The sequence below is a fragment of the Sus scrofa genome, chromosome 6, assembly GCF_054392235.1.
Source record: "Sus scrofa isolate SSC_HxYL_T2T_F1_AM1 chromosome 6, Sscrofa_HxYL_maternal_Yorkshire_Landrace_v2.0, whole genome shotgun sequence".
In the NCBI taxonomy this organism is placed as follows: Eukaryota; Metazoa; Chordata; class Mammalia; order Artiodactyla; family Suidae; genus Sus; species Sus scrofa.
Window position 1 is genome coordinate 16,709,638 of NC_139388.1, and position 21,817 is coordinate 16,731,454.

Genomic DNA, 21,817 nt, shown 5'->3' on the forward strand with positions numbered 1-21,817 from the left:
AGGGGGCGTAGGAGGCAGCTCAGCATCCTTCCAACCTGGGACCCTGGGAACTGGAAAGACACAGGAGGCAGGGAGGAAGGCATCCAGGCAGGTGCCTCCCACCCTGTTCAAAGGGTTGTTTACTCAAGGAACCTGTGTCAGGGCTCTGGGGTTGCTCCCAGAAAGCTTGCTTGGTGCACGTGGGCACAGAGCTGGAGCACACCATTTAGAGGAACTGTTTAATAAAGACACGGGGACCTCCAACAGTTTATTTACCCTTACAGAAAGGTGGCCGTAGGGTGCCCCCTGGAAACTGCTTCAAAAGAAGAGCACAAGGGAGTGAGGCCAGAGGGTGAAACAACCAGGGCAGAATCATGGAATGGCTGGCCCGGCCAAGGGTCAGAACACACATGCTCATCTGCCCTTCTGCTCCCACCTCTCACCCCAGGCTGTTCTCTGCTGGGTTCGTACACCTTGTGGGTTGGGATGAGCCAGTGCAGCAGAAGGGGGAATGGGGAGGTCATGCAGAGGTGAGGCCATTCAGGAATCATTCTTTCAGACGTGAACTCATAATCCCCAACACGCATAAAGATGGAGCTCTACCAGGGGGATGTGCGTTCATGGGCATTTTTACCACTGGATTATATGGACAATCAGAAATACAACATCCTGTGGGAGAGGACCCTAGTAAAATTTAGAGAAGGGACTTTCAACACCAAAATAGTCCTTGTCTTCAATGTGCACATGTATTCCTATTTTTTTTTTTTCTTTTTCTTTTGGCCATGCCTGAGGAATGCAGAATTTCCTGGGCCAGGGATCGAACCTGTGCCACAGCAGTGACAACATTGGGTCCTTCACCCACTGAGCCACCAGGCATCTCTACACGCCTGTTTCTGGAGGAACATTTCCAGTACTGTGTGTGTTAACATGGCCCTAGTGGCATTGCTGTGGCTGTGGTGCAGGCCGGCAGCTGCAGCTCTGATTTGACCCCTAGCCTGGGCACCTCCATATGCCGCAGGTGCAGCCCTAAAAAGCAAAAGCAAAAAAAAAAAAAAAAAAAAAAAAAGTCCTGGCAGCCAGTAAGGAGAAAATTCGGATATTATGAGGTTACCTTCTGGAGCCCTTGTCACAGATCAATGTACAATGCTGGCAGAAGGGTCTGGTTCAGTAGGTCCGGTTACAGATATGTCTCCTCAGGCATGTGAGGATCTAAACCCTCTTTGGACATGCTGGAAATCCAGAACTTTCTATATGTTGTAGAAGTTCTAGTTTTAAACGTCGAAATGTTATAGGCCAAGGACTTGCTGTTTTGATTCGTCAGTGAGGTAGATAGATAGATAGCACTGTTGGTCAATGAATGATTTCTGTGGCTTTTGAAACCAGCATAAAGTGGTGTCGACGTCATTCAATGTCATTCTTCTCTTCTCCATGAACATTTATAGAGTCCTTCCTGAATGAGAGGGAGCACAGGTTCCTGGCTGTGCGCTTGAGGTGCCTATGTCATGGAGTCTCTGCTGCAAAATTATCATCAGTTGTCAAAGTGAAGGCCAAGGTGGTAGAGAGAAGGGATAGAGGGTGATGGGAATTATGCAGAAAACATAGAAGGGTTCTAGATCTTTCCACCTTGGATAGATCTGGGAAAGGACATCTGGGAAGTCCTTTCCCCATCCTCGAGTCTAGCTCAGGCTCACCACCTCACGTGGACACTGCCCCTGCCCCCATGTTGAAGTCCACCTCATCTAGTTGCTCATATTCAGCTGTCTGGGTAGCTATTCTGGATTCGTTTACACTATCTAGGTGCCCAAACAGCATCAGTAAGATCTGTTTGGCAGTACCTGTGATGATGTGAAAATGCATGTGTGTTTATGAATAGATGTGTATTCTTGCTGTGGGTCACCCCACCTGCTTCTCCCAATGACAGGCACCACAGGGAGCTTACACTGTACACATCGCCATAAATGCCCAGAGTGCTTGCTGGTACTCTGTGATGTGCCTGTGTGCCATGGGGAAGAGGAAGACGAGGATGATGTTGATGATGACACTGGATTGCCAGTGATTCTAGGATGAAAACCGTTTTGAGCACAGAGATATGCATAACAAAGACAGAATGAATGAAGAAAGCTAATGACTTCCACTGAGCGTTTTTTCTGAGATCTGGTTCCTTATTTTTATTTTTTGGTCTTTTTAGGCTCGCACCATGGCATATGGGACTTCCCAGGCTAGGGGTCGAATCAGAGCAACAGCTGCTGGCCTATACCACAGCCACAGCCACAGCCACACCCACACTGGATCCGGAACCCACTGAGCGGGGCCAGGGATTGAATGAACCCTTGTCCTCATAGGTACTAGTTGGGTTTGTTCCTACTGAGCCACCACAGGAACTCTGATTCTTTATTTTCATTTAAAAAAAATTCACTCCAGAGTTCCCTGGTAGCCAAGTGATTAAGGACTTGGTGTTGTCACTGCTGTGGTGCAGGTTTGATCCTTCACCCGGGAAGTTCTGCAGACTGTGGGTGTAGCACCTGCCCAAATTTACTCTATTATTACTTATTAAAAGAAACAGTCTCAACTACTGAGCCTGCAGGCTGGGCTAAAATGGCATAACAATAAGACAAAGTGGATTGACAACTACTTTTATCATCAGTTTTCTTCTTTTTTTTTTTTTTCTTTTTAGGGTCGCATTCACGGCATATGGAGGTTCCCAGGCTAGGGGTCGAATCGGAGCTGTATCCACTGGCCTACACCACAGCCACAGCAACGCCAGATCTGAGCCATGTCTGCAACCTACACCATAGCTCACAGACATGCCAGATCCTTAGCCCAATGAGCAAGGCCAGGGATTGAACCCGCAACCTCATGGTTACTAGTTGGATTCGTTTCTGCTGAGCCACTACAGACACTCCTCATCAGCCTACTTTTAAAAACACAATTTAGTTATATAGTACTTCTCTCTCTTAAGGCAAATGACCACGGAACAGAAAGAAAGTCCTTTGCTGGTACCTAAGCCATAAAACCTCTCCCTTGATCTGCTTGGGCAGGGCATCAGAGAGGTGATGCTGGTAGCTCAGGATGGACGTGCCTTACAGTCAAGGTGTGAAGGACGGTGAACAAGAGATGGATGCACCTTGCAGTGATGTACAACATATAAATCAATACGTGGATTTAAAAACATACAGTAAAGGAAACAAATATAAGAAAGAACACCCTGGCTCCCAGGAATAATCAAGATCTTTTCTTGAGGAGTTCCCGTTGTGGCTCAGTGGAAACGAATCTGACTAGTATCCATGAGGATGCAGGTTCAATCCCTGGCCACGCTCAGTGGGTTAAGGATCTGGCATGGCTGTGAGCTGTGGTGTAGGTCACAGACATGGCTTGGATCTGGTGTTGCTGTGGCTGTGGCGTAGACTGGTGGCTATAGCTCCTATTCGACCCCTAGCCTGGGAACCTCCACATGCCTCAGATGCAGCCCTAAAAGACAAAAAAAAAAAAAAAAATTCTTGAAACTTAGAGCATGGAAAGATCACAAAAGGCTTGGGATGGAAATCCTGTGAAATTAGATTGTTATGATCATTATACAAATACAGATGTGATAAATTTATTTGAGTAATTAAAAAAAAAATTAAAAAAAAGACGGGTCCCAGCCCCAGCTCTGCGTTTAAGGCCAGGATGGCCCCCAGTGAGTAACTTAATTCTCAGAGTATGTTTTCTCCTCCTAAATGGAGATCGCCGTACACACCCCATGGGACTGGTGAAGGACTAAATGAGATGGTAAACACAACGTGTCTAGCACAAGGCCTGGCACCTGGCAGGTGTTCGATGCACAATAGCAATGATTAACCTTATCCCGATACTAGTTATCCTCCTGCACTGCTGGGTTAGGCTGTGAAGATCAAATGATGGTGAAAGGGCTTCAGAAAGCCAAACGGTCCTCAACAATTCTAAGATGCTCTTTTTAGGTATTATGAGGATCTGGGTCCAATCTGTGAGCATAGGGAAAGGAGGCAGAGATTAAGATACATTATCAAGGACAAACTTTCTCCATATACAGGTATCTGATATACATAATTCCGGCCATAAAGTTACTGAAATGTGAGCAACACAAGCAGATGTCCTCAGGCGGGGTCTTGTGAAGATGAATAGTTAGGAACGACACAAGCTATTAAGGGACGTGGGCTCCCAGTGGCAGAGGGGACATGTAAATCCAAGGAAAAATCATCAGCCCAATATCATCACCATTTCTAGCAGCAGACTCTTTCTTAGGCTGGAGCAGAATTTCCAGAAGTATCTTTCCCTTTTGGAATTACAGGGCCTGACAGATTTATTTCCACACATCTCACTTGCTTTCAGAGTTATTGTTTCCTCTTATTTTTTCCCCCTCCTCTTTGGTGACAGAGAAGCCTGAGAACCAATTCTGTCAGGAAGTTCTTGGGGAATTTTCAGAAGGATGTACAAGCAGGGTATGTGAATGACTGCGAGCAGCCAGCATCTGTTTCATTTGATAAAAAATATATATTCATAACCGATCTGCGGAGCGTATCTGAATAATCAAAACCATGAATGACAAACACATCAGATACATTTTTCAGGACTCAAAGGATCCTTTTGGAGTAAGTTGCCATCATTTCTTCCTCTTAAAGCAGATCAGGTAACTTCTCCCCTGTTGCAGAGCCTCTCAAAAAGGAAAGGGCTATTAAATCCAGACCCCAGGATAGAGCTCAGTTGCCCCCCTGGACAGCTAATGCCGGTCCCCAAATTTTCTGAATTTATCGACCAAGATGTTGGATGGAACAGGTTCAAGCATCTTGCTAAATAAAACATAGATTACATTTATCATTTCCCTTCAATCTACTAAAATCTTGTTACTCTTTCATGGAAGGAAATGAATCAGTTTGACAGGACTTGTTCTGTCAAGTGACATAAGTTCCCAACACTGTATTCACTACAGATTATTCTAGAAATGATTTGGTGGCCTTTTCGTTTTTTTTTTTTCTTTTTCCCCCCAGGTGAAGTTCCAGATTAGGACATTACGAACTTCCCTTTTGCTTTTTAAAAATAGAGGCATTAATCCTGCTTCTTTTCAGTCTTGCCAAGTTTTTAAAAACAAAGTTACACTCCCATGATTTTAACCAGTAGTGAGATCCTCTTATGAAAAATCTTTGCGCTGCAAAGAAGCTACTTTAAAAAAAAGAAGGCATTTCTACCAGCATTTAAGGAATATTTAAAAGCTGAGCATGCAAAAAACAAGAAGGAAGTAGATGGTCAAGATTTAAGACTTCAACACCTGTTTCCAGTTTTCTCCCATGGATTCAGGTGTTACCTAAAGAGATTTCTGAGTTTAATGGGTTCAAGGCCAAAGATAGGTATGGTGAATTTTCAGACTGTCTCAATCTTGTAAGCTTCAGGCAAGTCAAAGCCATTATTTTCCATAAATATATGCAAATCCACTAGGAAGTAAATGAGAAAAATAGAAGAAAGCAAATAAGAACCCTCATAGCTTATACTGCAACATAAGTTACAGTGCTCATAGGGTCTATACACTTCATAAAACATAAGGGCTTAGTAGAAGCCCAACATTTCTAGAACATACACTGCATGATACCAACTCAAAGGCAGAACAGCCCTGGTTCTGTACAGACCAGGATGGGAGCACAGAAATGATATTGTTAAAATGACATTAGCTGTCTTGAGTACTTCTGAGTAAGCATCTCTAGAGTTTGGGGTGTCTAAATTTCATGGAGATGGATGCTTGTTCAAAGACTGTGAAGCGGAAATCTATATGGTCCTCAACAGGTCAAAGCTTGGTATTTACTAACTTCTGTGAGCCTGAAATTTAAGTTCCTTTATCCTTTCTTGGGACTACCATGCTGATTTCCAGCCCGGGTTATGCCCAGCGGCTCTCTTCACTTTAACCTCCAAACTGAATGGATCAACACTGCTGGGAATGCAAAGCACTTGAGCTGAATGTGCCCTAATAAAAGTTCTGCAATGCAATAAGCCAGTCATGGATGGCTGTTGACTTCTTCATGAATTCCCCAAACCCGGTACTTCACACTTTTCCCACATTCCTCAAACCCTCATCAACCCCACACTTTCTTAACTCTGGACAACACATTTCAACCCCTTGCTTCTTGAAACCATGATTGGAATGAACTTCAACTTGCCCATTTGCATTACCTTAAGTTGCCTTTCATGGCACCCTCTTGCCCACCATGAAATGCATTTATATCCTTAACCATTACCCCCAGTCTTCTGCTTGCTTCCGTTGCAAATCTTTCCTGGGCCCTGGAGCCCAGTCCTTCCAGGTCCATCCAATTCCCCACTCCATCATGTATTTCTCTCTCCCTACTCCCGTTCCCACCGCCTGCCTGCCTCCATCATACTCCTGTCTTTCCTTAATCAATCCATTTCTACTTGGAAATCTACACATGCTCTATTCTTTCGTATTAAAAACAAAATAAAACAAGCAATACTTTCCTTGATCCTAATTACCTATTCAATATGCAACTCTTTGCTTCACGATCAACTTCCTGAAAGTATCATGAAAGCATGTTCTCCAGTCCATGACTGAACACCTCTAGCCTGTGGGCCTCTGCCTATTGGAGAAGGATGGCCATTATTTTAAGCCCAGATTGATTCCCTGTAGCTCCTGTACTGATTCTAATGTCATTCTGTGAGGCCACATGGAGCAAGTCATGCAGATGACTTTTCTCCTGTCCTGGCCCCTTCTCTCCAGTCTTTCTGGGCACTGTCAGTTCCTTCAACTATTCTTTGTGTGACCTAGTTCTGAGTCCCTTTGCCTCCATGTTCCTAGTTTGCTTCTCTTCTTAAAGGGTCATGCCCCAAGATTAAATGTAAATTATTCACTTCTGCTCTGCCTGGCCTGGGAGAGCAGGGTTTTCACTGCCTTTGTTCTCACTACCCTTTATTCAGTACAATTGCTGAATTCTCTTCCTATCAACTCAGACCTCTAAGGCAGGGGTTTGCAAAGTGTGGCTTATGGAGCTTCTACCAGAGAATGTCCAAGGAGCATTAATAAATGCAGATTCTTGTCTATTCCTCAAACTTGTTAAATTTGACAATCTGAGGGTGGCAACTGGGAATTCATATTTTAAGCAAGTATGCCAGGTGATTCTTAATGTACACAAAATCTGGGAAAAAAAAAAAAACTGTCTCAACATCTGTTGCCAAGCCTAGCCCCTTCCTCTGTCTTTGTGTAGATAGGTTTTTAGATCCAAGACAAGCCCTTCCATTTTCTTATGTGATATTTCATCTTGTTAGATCTGATACATTGCCTGGGTCTATCAAAATATGTTGAGTCCTTTATCCCCAACATATGACTTCATGACAACCACACATGGATTAAGATGAAAAACCCTAAAGTCACAGCACCAGGAATTTCCCTCCACAATGACACCAATGACGACAGTCAACCAAGTGCTAACAAACTCATGCTTCGTCTTCTTTCCCATGAGATAAATGGACAAGTTGTCCATTGCCAAGGGCTTCAGTAAAGCCCAGCTATTTTTGTCTTTCATATTTCTCTGATCCACTGGTCTATACCAACCTTGTCTGAGAGGGAAACGAAGCATTCTCACAGGCCATTTACATGTGCGTTCTAGAGTCTGGGGCCAGACAGTGGGCTGTAATGTGCAGAATCTGCCTTCTTTTCCCATGCCCACCTATGGCACTTAGGTTATAGGACCCCTGACTTGTATTAAAAATATTCTTGTCCACATTTGACCCTACTACTAGACAAAGAGCCCTTGAACTTTGAAGTTGTGTCTTATGTGTCTCTAAATATCTCACAGTAATTAGCACAATGTCCTACTTGGTAATTTTCCTCTGAATGAATGAATGAATGAATGAATGGATGGATTTTACATTTTATTTCCATTAATTGATTTTCACTTTTTGTGCAAGAGGAAAGCAGACTCTGCAGTGAATATTGGGAGACTATGCTTCTTAGGCCTAAAGGAAGCGAAGTGCCTAGACAGATCTCCACAGGCCCAATTGTTTCTCTTAGTCACTGCTCATTCAAACGAACTTGTTAGAATAAAGGCATTTTTTTTTTTTTTCGTTTTGAAATGAAGTGTGATGAAAACATTGAGAAATGATGACACAGTTTCTGACACATCACATCTTTACTAGACGCTGTGGCAATGGCCAAATGAGACAACAGAAATGGTGTTTCAGAAAAACCTTGGCCTGGTGGAACCACCTAAGTCAGGACAACAAGCAGACAAAGTTCTTTATGGGCTTTCTAACAAGACCTCCTGTGATGACGAGAAAAAGTGTTTCAATAGGACATGACATGGCTGGGCAAGGAAATCTAGCTTCCCTCTGCATCACAACAGCTAACACGTCCGAGTGATTCTCTGATATGTAAGACAGGAAAAGAACTGTAAATGAATGGTGGAAAGTCCTGTGGTTTCCTTGGGTCAAGTGACTTTCTTCGTGGTCATGTCTTTCCTGTTTCTTATAGGCCAGAGAAGATTCCATAAATACTCCAGAACATTCATCTACTGGAAAAGCCACATAGCCCCACACAGCATGAGGTCTAGAGCAGTGATTTCCAATGAGGGGGTGACTCTGTTTCCCTACCCCAGGGGACATGTGGCCATGTCTGGAGACCTTTCTGCTTGTTACAACTGAGGAACCGGTACCACTGGCATCTAGTGGGTAAGAGGCCAGGGATGTGGCTAAATACCTACAATCCACAGGATGGCCTCTACCTGCCAACAGAGAATTATCTGATTCAAAATGCCTAGAGCAATGATCTCAATACAAGTTTTTAATTAAAAAAGTATCAAGAGGACCACTACTGAGAACCCCTGGTCTATGGCAATGCTTCTAGCCCCATATCTGCAAAGACTGGTTCCTCTCAAAGGGTCAGGTACCACCAGTCGTGGGTCCGTGCAGTAACTCACAGGTGAAAAACACCATAAAAGATACTTGGCAGTTTCAGGGTGAGGTAATGGTACCAAGGCTGGAAGCCCTACCTAGGGCATTGGTTTGGATGGGAGCCTGAATGGAAGTAGAGAGGTTTCAGAACACTGCTGACAGCAGTAGGTTTGACCTCAGAGTAGCTTAATGGAAAAGTCCTTGGTGAATTGCACCCAGAGGGCGCTTCCTTCTCCACAGACAGAGGAACGCAGACCCAGGAGAATCATGCAAGAAGCATCAGTGAGCCACGTTCATGATCATAAGAGGGCCCTGAAAGACAGCTTCTAAAGATGTAACTGGACAATGTAAGGCTCCAGGGCTGTGAGGTGGACATGAAGCAAATGTGCCCATTGGAAAGGGTTCTGTTTCAGTGCTGATTGCCACAAAGTCTCGGTCTTGTAGGGATGAAAGGAAAACACATTTTACCTGAAGCTCCTAGATGATGGATGCACTTTCCCCAGCTTCCTCGCATTTCTGATATGGCCAAGATTTTAGACATCACCCGTTTTATATATCATAGGGAAGCTGGTAGATTTAATGAAGCCTCCAGAAGCCTCTTGAGAGATGATTACAGCTCTAATTAAAAATAGAGGATGACAGACAAGACTCCCTTGGGACTCTACAAGCAAGTGGCGTTCGTACATCTTCTTCCACGGACGAGATTGCTTTGTTCATGTCAGTCTGGGTTCTTTCCAGTGGTAAAGGGTAGTGTCACCAAATTCTCATGCATTATGAAATTTGCTCTGGTTCAAAGATCAGGAAGTGTTTTAAATTGTGAGAGACAGGCAAGTTTATAAGCTATGCCAGACTTTCATTTCCTGTATTTCACATACCTGTACTTGCAGTCTCCATGACTTCAGATCGGCTAGAACACACAAGGAGTCACCTGAATGAAGCCTGTTTTAATGTCCTCTTGACATGGAGAAGCACAAGGGGGAAATGAGTGAGGCACATGAGGATCAGGACTCAGAAGAGGTTGTGGGGCCACGAATCCAGGTAATCATATGAAGTTTCAAACATGATCAAGTAGGTCTTGAAGTTCAAGGCAGTCCAATGAATAGACTCAGGAGATCAGGGATATTGAGATGTGTTTCAGAAGATAGAACTGCTTATCGGAACGTGGCTTATCACAAGAAGGCTGGTCTTCTAACCCCTAGAGTGCTGGGCATGTTGGAGAGTCATGGCCCTATATACACCCTGAAATGGAGGTCATTCTACTTAATCTCCATGGTAGGGCTGTGGGAGGGGACGGTAGGCAGAGACAGCCTAAAGCAGAAGGGCATGGCTTGCTGGAAGGTGTAGGATTGGGTGGGGCCTCTGCCTATGGATAGAATACAGCCTTGGGCCTGGCTCAGTAGCCTGCATAGCCATGCACCTACTTTCAAAGGCGAGGTTAGTATTTTACCTTCATGCATGCACTTCCATATCTTCAATGAAGACATACCATTTACCAAGGAGAAATCAAAAAGAGAGTTGGGCCAAAGGGTCTAATGCAAGAAATATCAAGGACTCCACTGTGATTAAACCATGGATGTGGTGATCCCACACTGTCCCTGGACCCTGCACTGACCCTACTGTCAGGTATCAGGGTATAGGTCTCAGAAACCCTCCGATTCAAGATTCACCCTTGGATGGGGCGAGTACATCAGGCCAAGCTCTTATTCTTGCAGACATGGAGCCCGAGGCAGGACGTCACGCTGAGAGACAGGCTTTAAGAATGGTCATCAAATCTTTTATGAATAATTGGCAAGGTTTGGAGATCCACCCACCCTACCCCACCCTCAACTAATGAGCAGGCCTGGGCAATTGTCTGCAGTGTATAAGGATGAAGAAATATTCCTGAACCCAATGCATGGTTGTTTTGAGGCTGTGGATCCCCAAACTCATCCCCAGCCTCCATTCTTTCCCAAATCCTACATGAGAGCCACAAAACATCTACCTAAGGTTTCCAAATAAGCTGTGTTTCCTCTGCTGGGAATGCCTTGGCCTCCCCTATCAACACCTACACAGAACGGCTCCTCTGAGATCCCCTCTGGGCCTAACTCCTCTCTTCCTACTCTATGGTTTCCAAGTTCAAGGTATGTAGCTCTATTTAAACTAGATTGGTGATTCTCTGTCTACTGGATTATCTCTCTTGTGAGGCAGAAAGTATTTTGAGCTCAGGGACCATTTGTTTAAATATATGAGTACTGCATGCCTCATGTAGCACCTGGAGCGTAATATATGCTCAATTAGTGTTTGTGGAAAGAAAGATGGAAGGAAGGAAAGAAGGAAAGAAGGAAGGAAGGAAAGAAGGTTGAAGAAGCAGTAAAGACCTCTAACCAGGCAGACAGTTTCAGGCTTTTCCAAAAGGGATTCTGGCTCACTGGGCTGGAGAGGCCACCTCGCACAGATCAACAAAGGAGTGGGCAATGGCGGTCAGTGGCTGCAGGGCTGTGATTCTGACTGCAGCCACTGGCAAAACCCTGGGGAATCCCTCTTTCTTGGCCCAGCTCATAACTTACCTTCCTAGAAGGCTGAGCACGGTTCTATGTTGGCGGCACTTCTGTCGAGCCAGCCAGCACCAGCCTGAGGCTGGCTGTGCTAGAAGGCTCCTAGCATCCCAGAGGCTGGGTCCTCTCCTACCAGGCTTCTTCTGAGGCCTCTGATGTGATCATCATTACTTGACATTATCATCATTACTTGATCACTATTAATAATGAAAAATAGTCTACCTTTGTTTTGGTGAATTACTTTTATCTATTTGCCATTCCCCATCCAGTGAAAGAGTTGGCAGAGCTGAGTCCTTATTCAGAAACTCCCAATATATATAGCTTTTGAAACTGCTTCTTAAGTCTCAAAGTATTATCCACTGGTGACAAAGATTGTTGCAGCTGACAACCCTGAGTATAACTATAAGGGTTTTTCAAGATCCCAGAACTTGACGACATAGATCTCGTCTACTTTCCACTCCGTGCCATTCATTTCTGCAAAGCACTAAATTCGGTATTCAGGAGATTCAATAGAACATCCAGCACATATCCTTGACTGCTCTTAGAAATCAGTTCTGTTGATGGATAAGCTATTCAAAGAAAGTGCTTTTAAGCTCGTCGTTGAACATGGTAATGTAATATCCTGCAATCACAGAGTCAAAGTATGTTTGAACTAGAAGGAAGCTTAACAGGCAGACTAGTCTGAACTGAGGATGCTAATGCCTAGCTGGAGAGGGTAAGTAACTTGCTCAAGGACACACAGCAAGAGAGTGGCTGAACCTGGCTGGAAAATAAACATGATGATCTTTTTTTTTTTTCCTTTTTATGACTGCACCTGTGGCACAGGAAAGTTCCTGGTCCAGTGGTTGAATCGGAGCTGCAGCTGTGGACGGTGCCACAGCCATGGCAACACTGAGCCACATCTGGGAGCTACACTGCAGCTTGCGCCAATGCTGGATTCTTAACCCACTGAGCCAGGCCAGGGATGGAACCCACATCCTCACAGAGACAACATCAGTTCCACAGCCCATTGAGCCGCATTGGGAACTCCTGAATATGATGATATTAAACCACCTTTCTGATGCTCAGTATTGGTGGTAGGTATTCATGTTTATGTGTGTGTGTGTATTACTATATATATATATATATATATAGTATATAGTAACACACACACACACACCCCAGAAGGAGAAAGTCTTGTATCACATAGACAAATTGTCTGTAGAAAACTTCAGCCCTACTAGAACAATAACCCATTTAAATTTAGGGCAGCCTGGGCAGGAATAGGCCCAGAGCCTCCCCAGCCCCCCAGAAAACAGGGCATTGTTTCCATCCAAACCTTGCACTGAAAGGCAGCCTGTCAGCTGGCAATGACCTCGTGAGACAACTTTGGGGAGAGCAAAGGGCCGAGAAGAGAAAGGCCTCATTCTCCCTGCAAACAGGAAAAGGAAAGAGAAAAAGAAAGCTCTGTCTCCACACAAGGTTTGCTGGGCCGGCTATGAACTGTTCCAGTACGTTCCATCAAATAGACGCCTTCATAGAATCAAGCCAAGCGCGAACAGCGGGGTCTGGGACTCCCGTTCCCGGGACGCAGGCGGGCCGGCTCACACATGCTCCCCTCTCTCGCACCCTGGGAGAGCATTTATACGGGCTTCGCGAGGCCAGGTAATAAACACTTTGTCTTCGCCCTGCTATTTATGGGTTGCTTGGGGCATCCTGTTCTCTGCACTGCCCTTACCTGAGCAGTCGGCTCTCGCAGACCCCACGTTTAACAAGGGACAACAGTGAGGACCGAAGGCTGGGTGTGCCCCGCCCCCACCCCCACGCTCCCGTTTTCCTGGCCACCGCCGTGCTTAATTGCAGAGAAAAGTCAGTCTGCATGCATCCACCTATATCTGCGCTTCGAGGAAGGGAAGAAGGAAGGCCTTCAGAGAAGTGAAATCCCTCCCCTCCTTGTTCCTGCCTTTCAGACATCTCGCTAAAGAGATATGTTTCCATTTGACCACTGCCCGGGATTCTTTCGTTCTTCAGGGATGGAGCAACCATTTCGGAAAATGAGAGCAACTCCAGACCCTGTCTACTCCCACAGGCACCTCCCGCAGGGGTCCTGGGGTGGGGGTTGTCTCTGGATGGCCACGCATACGCCGAGTGAAGGGCCGATTCGGTCCTACCTGTTGCTGACTCCCAGGTTCACTTAGAAGCCTCACGCTTGCCTCATGCACACTGTGTTGGGGCGGCAAAGGGGCGGGATGCTCACTGGAAAGCAAGGCGTGCATCCAAAGCCAACAGGCTGTCCGAGGCTGCGAGGAAGACGCCGGAAGTCCCCACCGGATGCAGGACCAGGGCCGGTGACTTTGGTCAGTTTGGGGGCCTTTGGCACTCCGCTCCCTTGGGGAGTTTCAGGGCTCTCGGGGCTGATGGGTCCTGCATGTAGGCAGTCACGGTTGCATCCTGTCCCCCCGTGGGCTGTCACACCCGCCTGGGGCCCAGCCGCCTCTCCGTCTTGTCTTCATCTTGGGCTAACCCGTGGTGTCCTGCAAGCACACACAAGACAGAGGAGGATGCGTTAACTCGGCTTCTCCCCACAGAGCGCAGTTCGCCATTGCAGCACTGATTAAATACAGGACATTATCTCACCATAATGCCCTCCTGGCCGCGTTCCCAGGAAAATTCTAACTAATCATAAAAATAGAAAGAAAAACGCAACCTAAATTCCATTCCTCGTCTTAAATGAGTGATGTGTTCACTTTTATTTATTTTTCTGGAAGCGAGGCGGGAAAAGAAAATGAATTTCAGGGCTTAGAAAAACAAGCTACTAATAGTACTAAGTAGAGCTGGGCAGCGATGCAGACAGTGGGGATGTAGCCGGCAGGGCACGGACCAGTCCCGGCCCTACTCCTGGCTATAAACTCCCAAGTTTAAACTGGAGCACCTGGCTGGGCAAAGCCAGGTTGGGGCGAGGAAGATGGGTGGTTGTGGGACCAGGTGCAGAAACACATACACACACACACACACTTGAGTGCACACAAGCATCCATACAAGCTCAGTGCTCCACAGCATTGTTATGGCCCTGGCAGGCAAAGGCGCTTCCAATACTCCTTTTAAGCAATGCCTGCATCTTTCTCTAGTACCATCCTTTTTGCAGACCCTGCTGTGGTTTAGCTATTCCCTGTCTGAGAGAGTTTTTCTAGAGGTTCTCCTAGTTCATTTCTACTCATCCTTTAGAGATCAGAGCCAATGGCACTTCCTTCAGGAAACCATCCAAGACCCCTACCCTGACTCCAGTCCAGGCGCTGCTGATTTAAACCTGTGGCTGTCATGTGGCTGTAATGAAGGCACGAATTGCCCAGCTGGTTGTTTAAGGGCTCCCCCCCCCCACCGCCCCCAGATCTAAGAACAAATGTTTGTCTTGTTAACCACTTTGCGTGTGCCCAGCATGCAGTAGTTGTTCCATAAATGCTCTTGTTGGATGAGTGTTGATGGCAGGTCCCAACCTAAGCAGCCACGAGCAGATGTGGAAGCAGATCACAGCGGGTCTCCAGTACTCAGGACCACGCCCTCTGCAATAATCTCTGCTCTTTTCTTTCTGAGAAGACTTCATGGATAGAACATGGGAGAGTTCAAAATCCCGAAAACCAGCTTCAGAGGTGCTTCTCGTAATGGTACATGGAATGAGAAGGCAACCGAGGACACACCCCACACCCCTCCAGTCTCTGAGACCTGGCCCCGCTCCTGGCATTGGAATCCCAAGGCGGCCATCCCCCATTCTCGCTAGTGCGGCAGTAATGGGCCCTGCTACTTGATGGCAAAGTTCTAGCTGGGCTAATTAAGCATACTGAGCTAATAACCTTCCATTTTGGGACCGGTATTATTCATAATTTAATGTATTGCTGCTGAAACATTAACCTTTCGACAACTGGCATGTTGCCCACAGCAGCCCAAGTGCTGACCATCTTTCAGTAAAATGAGTATTATTGTTAAAACAGGTATAAATCATTCATGGCTGCAGCTTTTGTGTCAGACCCTACGTGAAAATAAGCAGTAAGCCGGGTAATTTATTTACCTTTTGGTGATTATTTTTTATGATTTTATGATCATATTCAATGATTCATAAACATTGGCCCGGTGCCATTTTGTAATCATTTCACATTTTAAATATTGTGTGGCTGTTCTGCTTTTCAGCTTCACAAAAGTTCAGGATTGATACCAGGCAACTTAATCCACACACAAATGCAATTTCATTTGAAAGAAAGGGGGAGGGGGAAGAGGAAAGAACCCCTGCCCCATTCCTTTGAACAAAACCATTTTCAACAGAGCTGCTTGGAGCTTCCACTTGCTACAGAGTTGCACTCAGTGCACAAACTTACTTTGAAGTTTTTAACACACAGAGGGTGCCTTGAAATCTGGATAAAAGCACAGGAAAACAGTTAACAAGTTTCTGGTTGGAAAGATGCTGGGAAGGCGCTTGAGGGTGGTGGGAAGCCTGGAAACTCTGGCCTCAGGCCAAGAAGGTTGGAAGCCACAAGCACCTGGTTGGAGAATGTGATTACATCCCCGGGGATCTGGAAACTTTACTGCCCGCCTGCCTGCTGCTGCCGCTGCCCGAGCTGCCTTTGGGCTCCCGGAACAGTTCCCGAAAGCAGCCTTTTCTCCTTCTGGCAGCAGGTAGGAGAGGAAGGCTGAGAGGGGCAGGTCCTTCATGGCTCAAGAGCTCAGGAGACCTCCCCGCCTTCCACGGGATTCCTTCGCATTTCTTCGACCAGTGAAAACACCACCTCCCCACCCTGCAGGAAATGAAGCTGGTGTTGTGATGGTGGGAAGGAAGCCAGCTCAGGAGAAGGCAGAGCACGTGACGCTGTGTTACAGCTCTTCTTGAAGAACACTCAGGAGCAGGCTTGCTTCTGGAGCCTCATCCCGAGCCGGGCATGTTGGCACAAAAGAGCACGCAGCCTGAAGAGATGGGCGCCACCGCCCCAAACAAGGGGTATGAGGTCTCAAAGGTGGCCACACGTATGTGCTGCAAACCAATACCCACCTCCACAGGGAGGCCCTGGCAAGAACAAGATAAGAGGTGTCATTCTTTCTGGGACCGTTTGCATTGAGTGGTTCTGAGCTGGCCGCTGATTGTGTTTCTAACTTCAGTTTGTTTCCCATGTATAGCTGTTACTTTTTTTTTTTTTTTGCAATTTGATTGTCTGATTCCAGGTATTTTATATATATGTATATAAATTAAATAATTATATATAGATGAATACTTAAATATATAAATGAAAAATTAAATAATTATATATACATGCCTACATAATTTAATAATTATATATAAATATATAATTAACTTTTCATTGTGGTAAAATATGTATAGCATAAAATTTGCCATTGTAACCATTTTTTTTTTTTTTTGGTCTTTTTGCCATTTCTTGGGCTGCTCCCGCAGCATATGGAGGTTCCCAGGCTAGGGGTCCAATCGGAGCTGTAGCCACCAGCCTACACCAGAGCCACAGCAACGCCAGATCCAAGCTGTGTCTGCGACCTACACCACAGCTCACGGCAACGCCGGATCGTTAACCTGCTGAGCAAGGGCAGGGACTGAACCCGAACCCGCAACCTTATGGTTCCTAGTCGGATTCGTTAACCACTGAGCCACGACGGGAACTCTGTAACCATTTTTTAAATGCACAATTCAGTGATGTTAATCACATCTACAATGTTGCATATCCCTCATGACTATTTCCACAATTTTTCAACATCCCCCAAAGAGACTCTGTACCCATGAACTCACCAGCTGCTGGAAACCTCTAATCTCCTTTCCATCTATATGGATTTGCCTCTTCTGGATATTTCATGTAAGTAGGATCATACAATATTTGTCCTTTGGTGTCTGATTTATTTCACTGAACATAGTGTTTTCAAGGTTCATCTATGCTGTAGCATATAAGGGAACTTCATCCCTTTTCATGGCTGAATACTATTTCCTTGCATGGATATACCACAGTGTGTTTATGCATTCATCTATTCATGGCCATTGGGTTGTTTCTAGCTTTTGGCTATTGGGAAGGATGCTGCTATGACTGTTGGTGTATAAGAATCTGAGTCTTTAGTATATAGGGACTAATTTTTTCTTCATAAAAGGTCATTGCATCTTGTACACACTGATTACCTTTATCTTGAATGATCTGCTTGCTAGCTCGGCAGAGCTGGCCTGGGCACAAGTGGAAAAGCCATTCATGTCTGGGAATGAGTTTCCATCTATCCTGTCAAACACTGCTGCTCTTGTAGTCACCTTCTGGCATTGCCCAGGCTGGTGCCAGTTGGGAATTCTGTACCAGCAGCTTTAATTCTCTATATTGGGCTTGATAAAAACACGCTGCTTCTTGGGTATGATAAAGAACAAATTAAGAAACAGAATAACCTGGCATGAGTGAAATTCCCTTTCAATCATGTCAGTCGGAGCAGATGTTGTCATGAGATTTGATGTTATGGATTTATTTCCTAATATAAAGTCTAAGAGGGAAAACATTGTAAGAGCTGAAATGTGAATTGGACATGTCTACAGAGTGTGAATTGGATTCAAGACAAAATATTGTGAATGGTTAATAGGGTCAGTCTAAGTATACTTGCTGAAATAATCTCTTGGATATGCAAATATTCTGAGAACTACACTGTCAAATATCTATTGTATCCTCTTATCTATGTGTTCACAGAGCTGCTACATGTTATAACAAATGAAAAATGTGGATTTAAAAAATAATGTCACCCTAAAATAATACTTTACTTTGAATAGTAATTTTTGTTGTCAGTTTTTTTTTTTTTTTTTTTTTTTTGTCACGCACCAGCCAGCCAGGTTCTTAAAACAGCATGATTTGGAAATATTAAGAGGTTAGCTTTGCGTGTCCTGTTCTCAGCAGAAACAGCAGTGGGGTGGGTGTAAAGAGTGAGCAGGAACAGGTCTCAGCTTCACCTTGATCTGGGGCCCCAGTCTGCCTTGAGCATCTGCCATGCCTTGGTATTCTCTCAATGGAATTCTGGTTTCTATCTCGGGTCCTCTCATTGGAATTCCTTTTCCTGGGAACGTTGTCTTGATGACTTGAGATGTTGGTTCCACGTTCACCATCTCACCATAATAATCAGCCTGTTACACCTGAGGATGAAGAGGCTGGGAGATTTCGGACAAAGGACACCTGGAGAGAAGCCTTGGGTTTCACTATTGGTAATTTCCAGGATTCTGCCATCATAGTCACTAAAACCCTTGGCAAGTAACCAGGCTCTGAGTTTCACTTAGTTTCTTTCCTTCTCCTTTTCCTAATTTCTGAGAGTTGGGCTGATGAGCAGAGAAAAAAAATTAAAAGATGGACAGCAGATGGATGGCCCTATCATACTACTCATATTCCAGAATAGTCCCTAGCCCATGGTCAGTCCTCAAAAAATATTTACTAAATGAAACAATAAGCATCAGTCAGTGAGGTCATCAGATACCCAAGAGTCAATATATGGGACCAGTGGGTGTGCTCTTTTTGCTCTTTGGTCTGGCAGAATGGAGTCGGCTGGGTTTGATTAACTTTGCAAATCTTTGGTAGGATTGGGCTCTCGGAAGTATCAGGAAGTGGCAGAGTTCAAGAGAGCCCTTTCACACCACTGAAGTCAGAACATCTCCCAGTTTGGGGGTTTACAGTTTAGAATTCCCAGGATTCTCTGAAGAAATGATTCTGTGCGTAAAGCATCAGAAAACCATGGTGTCCAGCACCTCCCTGGTGTTCTGGTCTGTATCCCATCAGTTCAATCATGCCTGCCTTTGCTATGCCCAATCTGATGTTATCTCACCTGCTGCATTTCCCCTCCTTTACCCACCCCTTTTGTACCCCTATAACAAGAGCTTCTCAATTGTGGCCCCCGATCCGCTTTATCAGAATTTCTGGGGATACAAGTCAAGTTCGCACATTTCTGGGCCCTGCCTAAGAACTACCAAGTCAGAATTTCTTTTTTTTTTTTTTCTTTTTTCTTTTTTTTGTCTTTTTGCTATTTCTAGGGCCGCTCCCATGGCACATGGAGGTTTTCAGGCTAGGGGTCTAATCAGAGCTGTAGCCACCAGCCTATGCCAGAGCCACAGCAATGTGGGATCCAAGCAGCGTCTGTGACCTACACCACAGCTCATGGCAACACCGCGGATCCTTAACCCACCGAGTGAGGCCAGGGATCGAACCCGCAACCTCATAGTTTCTAGTCGGCTTCGTTAACCACTGAACCACGATGGGAACTCCCAGAATTTCTAAGGTGGCCTCTGGACCCTCCAGAATCGCTCAGAGAACTGAGAACCTTGTCTGCTGGCATGGCTACCACGGTTGCCATGAACAATGAGATATTGTTCTATTGGGTGGTGAGGATGAACAGGATGCCCTAAGGTCACTCTTCTCCTGCATGTGTGTGTGGGAGGGCACAGGAATGGGGCAGGGGGCGGTTTGAAGGTGACCCCCCCAAATGTATTGACAGGAGGAAGAAGGCATCCAGGCAAAGTGGTGATATCTCCTTGGGGGTCCAGAAGGCAGTCATCATAGGTGGGCATCCTGGAACCTCAACCAAAGCTCTCTGTTGCCCCTCTTAAGAATTTTACAACTAGAAACATGTACTTTGGAAAGGAGTCCATTTGATGATGGCCTTTGAATTATCCTTATTTTTCCATTTTTGCATAGGGTGCTTAGGTCACAGTTTTGGGGATGCTCTAAGACACGTGTCCTCAACCTTGGCACTATTTTGTGGCAGGGGCTCTCCTGTGCTTTGCTTGTCCTGACCCCTACCCGCTCCATGCCCATAGTACTTCCTTTCCCTGAGTTGTGACAACCAAACAAGTCTCCAGACAGTACCAAATGTCCCCTGGGGGACAAAACTTCCCCGGTTGAGAACTTTTGCTCTAAGAGACATCCAACTGGGTGCCACAGAGAAGTTTAGCATTTCTTCTGCATTCAAGTTCACATCAAGATTGACTTTCTTCCTGAATATACTATTTTTGTTCATGACACCTCCACCCTCTGGCCACTGCCACCCAGGTGACCATCCCTCCTGACATGGCCCCTTTATTAATCAGGTGCTGTTTCTTCCCTCCTCACTCCTACGCTTTTAGAATAAGAATGGGGAAGCATGCCCATGAGCCAAGATGCATCTCAATGTTGCCTCTCCCAGCCTCTTAATTCAGGTTGTGTGTTCGTTTTCATCTCCGGCACTTATTTTCTGTCCATTTTGGGGGAATCTATCTCTGCATGCATATCTGCTTCTTCTATTGGATGTGAAACTCCCAAAAGTGACTTTCTTGGCTGGAAGTCATCTTTGCTTTTCTAGAGCACAGGACCTTGCCTGATGTTGGTGATTTGAAAAACATTTGTTGAATTGAATTGAAATGGTGAATTTCTTAATCACAGGCCCACTGCTGACATGTGTTGATCTCTGCATGGATTTTTCAACCTTTCAAGGCATGTCCAAGATCATAATTACAGCTAGTCTTTCTCTCCTCTGTATGTGTCTTTTAATTTATCCGCATGTGTTAAGATGGAAATTAACAACAGCAACAACAACAAAACCTAACCTGGACATGAAGTCATAACTTTAACTCTGTCCCTTAGTGGAGGACCTTGGGTAAGTTTCTAACCTCTTGAAACCTCAGTTTCATCCTCTGTACAAGGGCAGTGAAAATAGTACCTCTCTGATAGGTTGTTGTCAAGGTCAAAAGAGAAAACATGTTAAGTGCTTAACATGGTTCCTAGTGTATGTTAGGTGTTCAACAAATGGGAGCCATTGGGGTCTCGTGTCCCTACGTTTACGTTTCTATAAAGGCCTCCACCTGCTCCCAGTTCTACCAAAGAGGGTTTAAATCCAGGGCCAAGAGCATCTCAGGTCTCCAGTCCCACCTCCTGGCACTGTCCCATGTTCCTCACACTCCAGCTCCCCACATGGCCTCTCCCTCTTCCTTCTACAAGACCGATGCCTTCCTCCCCCAGGCATGTCCTACAATAGCCCGTCCCTCCTGCAGGACCATCCCCCCTGCAGGGCCTCTTCTCCCCGTAGCCCCCCATTTACAGACCTTCCTCCTCCACGTTTCTCCTGCAATTTGAACCTCCCTCTCTGCCCGCACTTTTCATGTTATAATGACAATTCCTTGGTTTTAGTATCTGAACTTCTCTGTGAGTCCATGAACTCCTCAGTGTGGGGATTCTGCCTCGTGACTCCTTCTGGTCCAGTCAAAGTACCTGGAGAGTTCTAAGAGTTTAATGAATGTTTTCCGGGTTTGATAAAATAACAACTTCTCTCTACAGAGATTTTTTTTTCCCATATAAGGTCATCTTCCTGGGCCGTAAGAGGGTTGCTCTGATATTGTGCGAAAGACACAGAAACCAAGACAAGGGGTTTAGCAATTTGACCAAAGTCCCAGGGTAACTCGT

General features: G+C 45.4%; 1 protein-coding gene across 1 annotated transcript in view; it reads right to left on the reverse strand.

The window, feature by feature from the left end:
- The window catches only part of ZFHX3 (zinc finger homeobox 3), a 996,345-nt gene that overhangs the window by 271,170 nt on the left and 703,358 nt on the right, over window positions 1-21,817 (reverse strand). The window contains exon 7 of the mRNA XM_084959702.1: window positions 13,565-13,927. The gene's annotated coding sequence lies outside the window, so the exon portion shown is untranslated. The remainder of the gene's footprint in view (window positions 1-13,564; window positions 13,928-21,817) is intronic.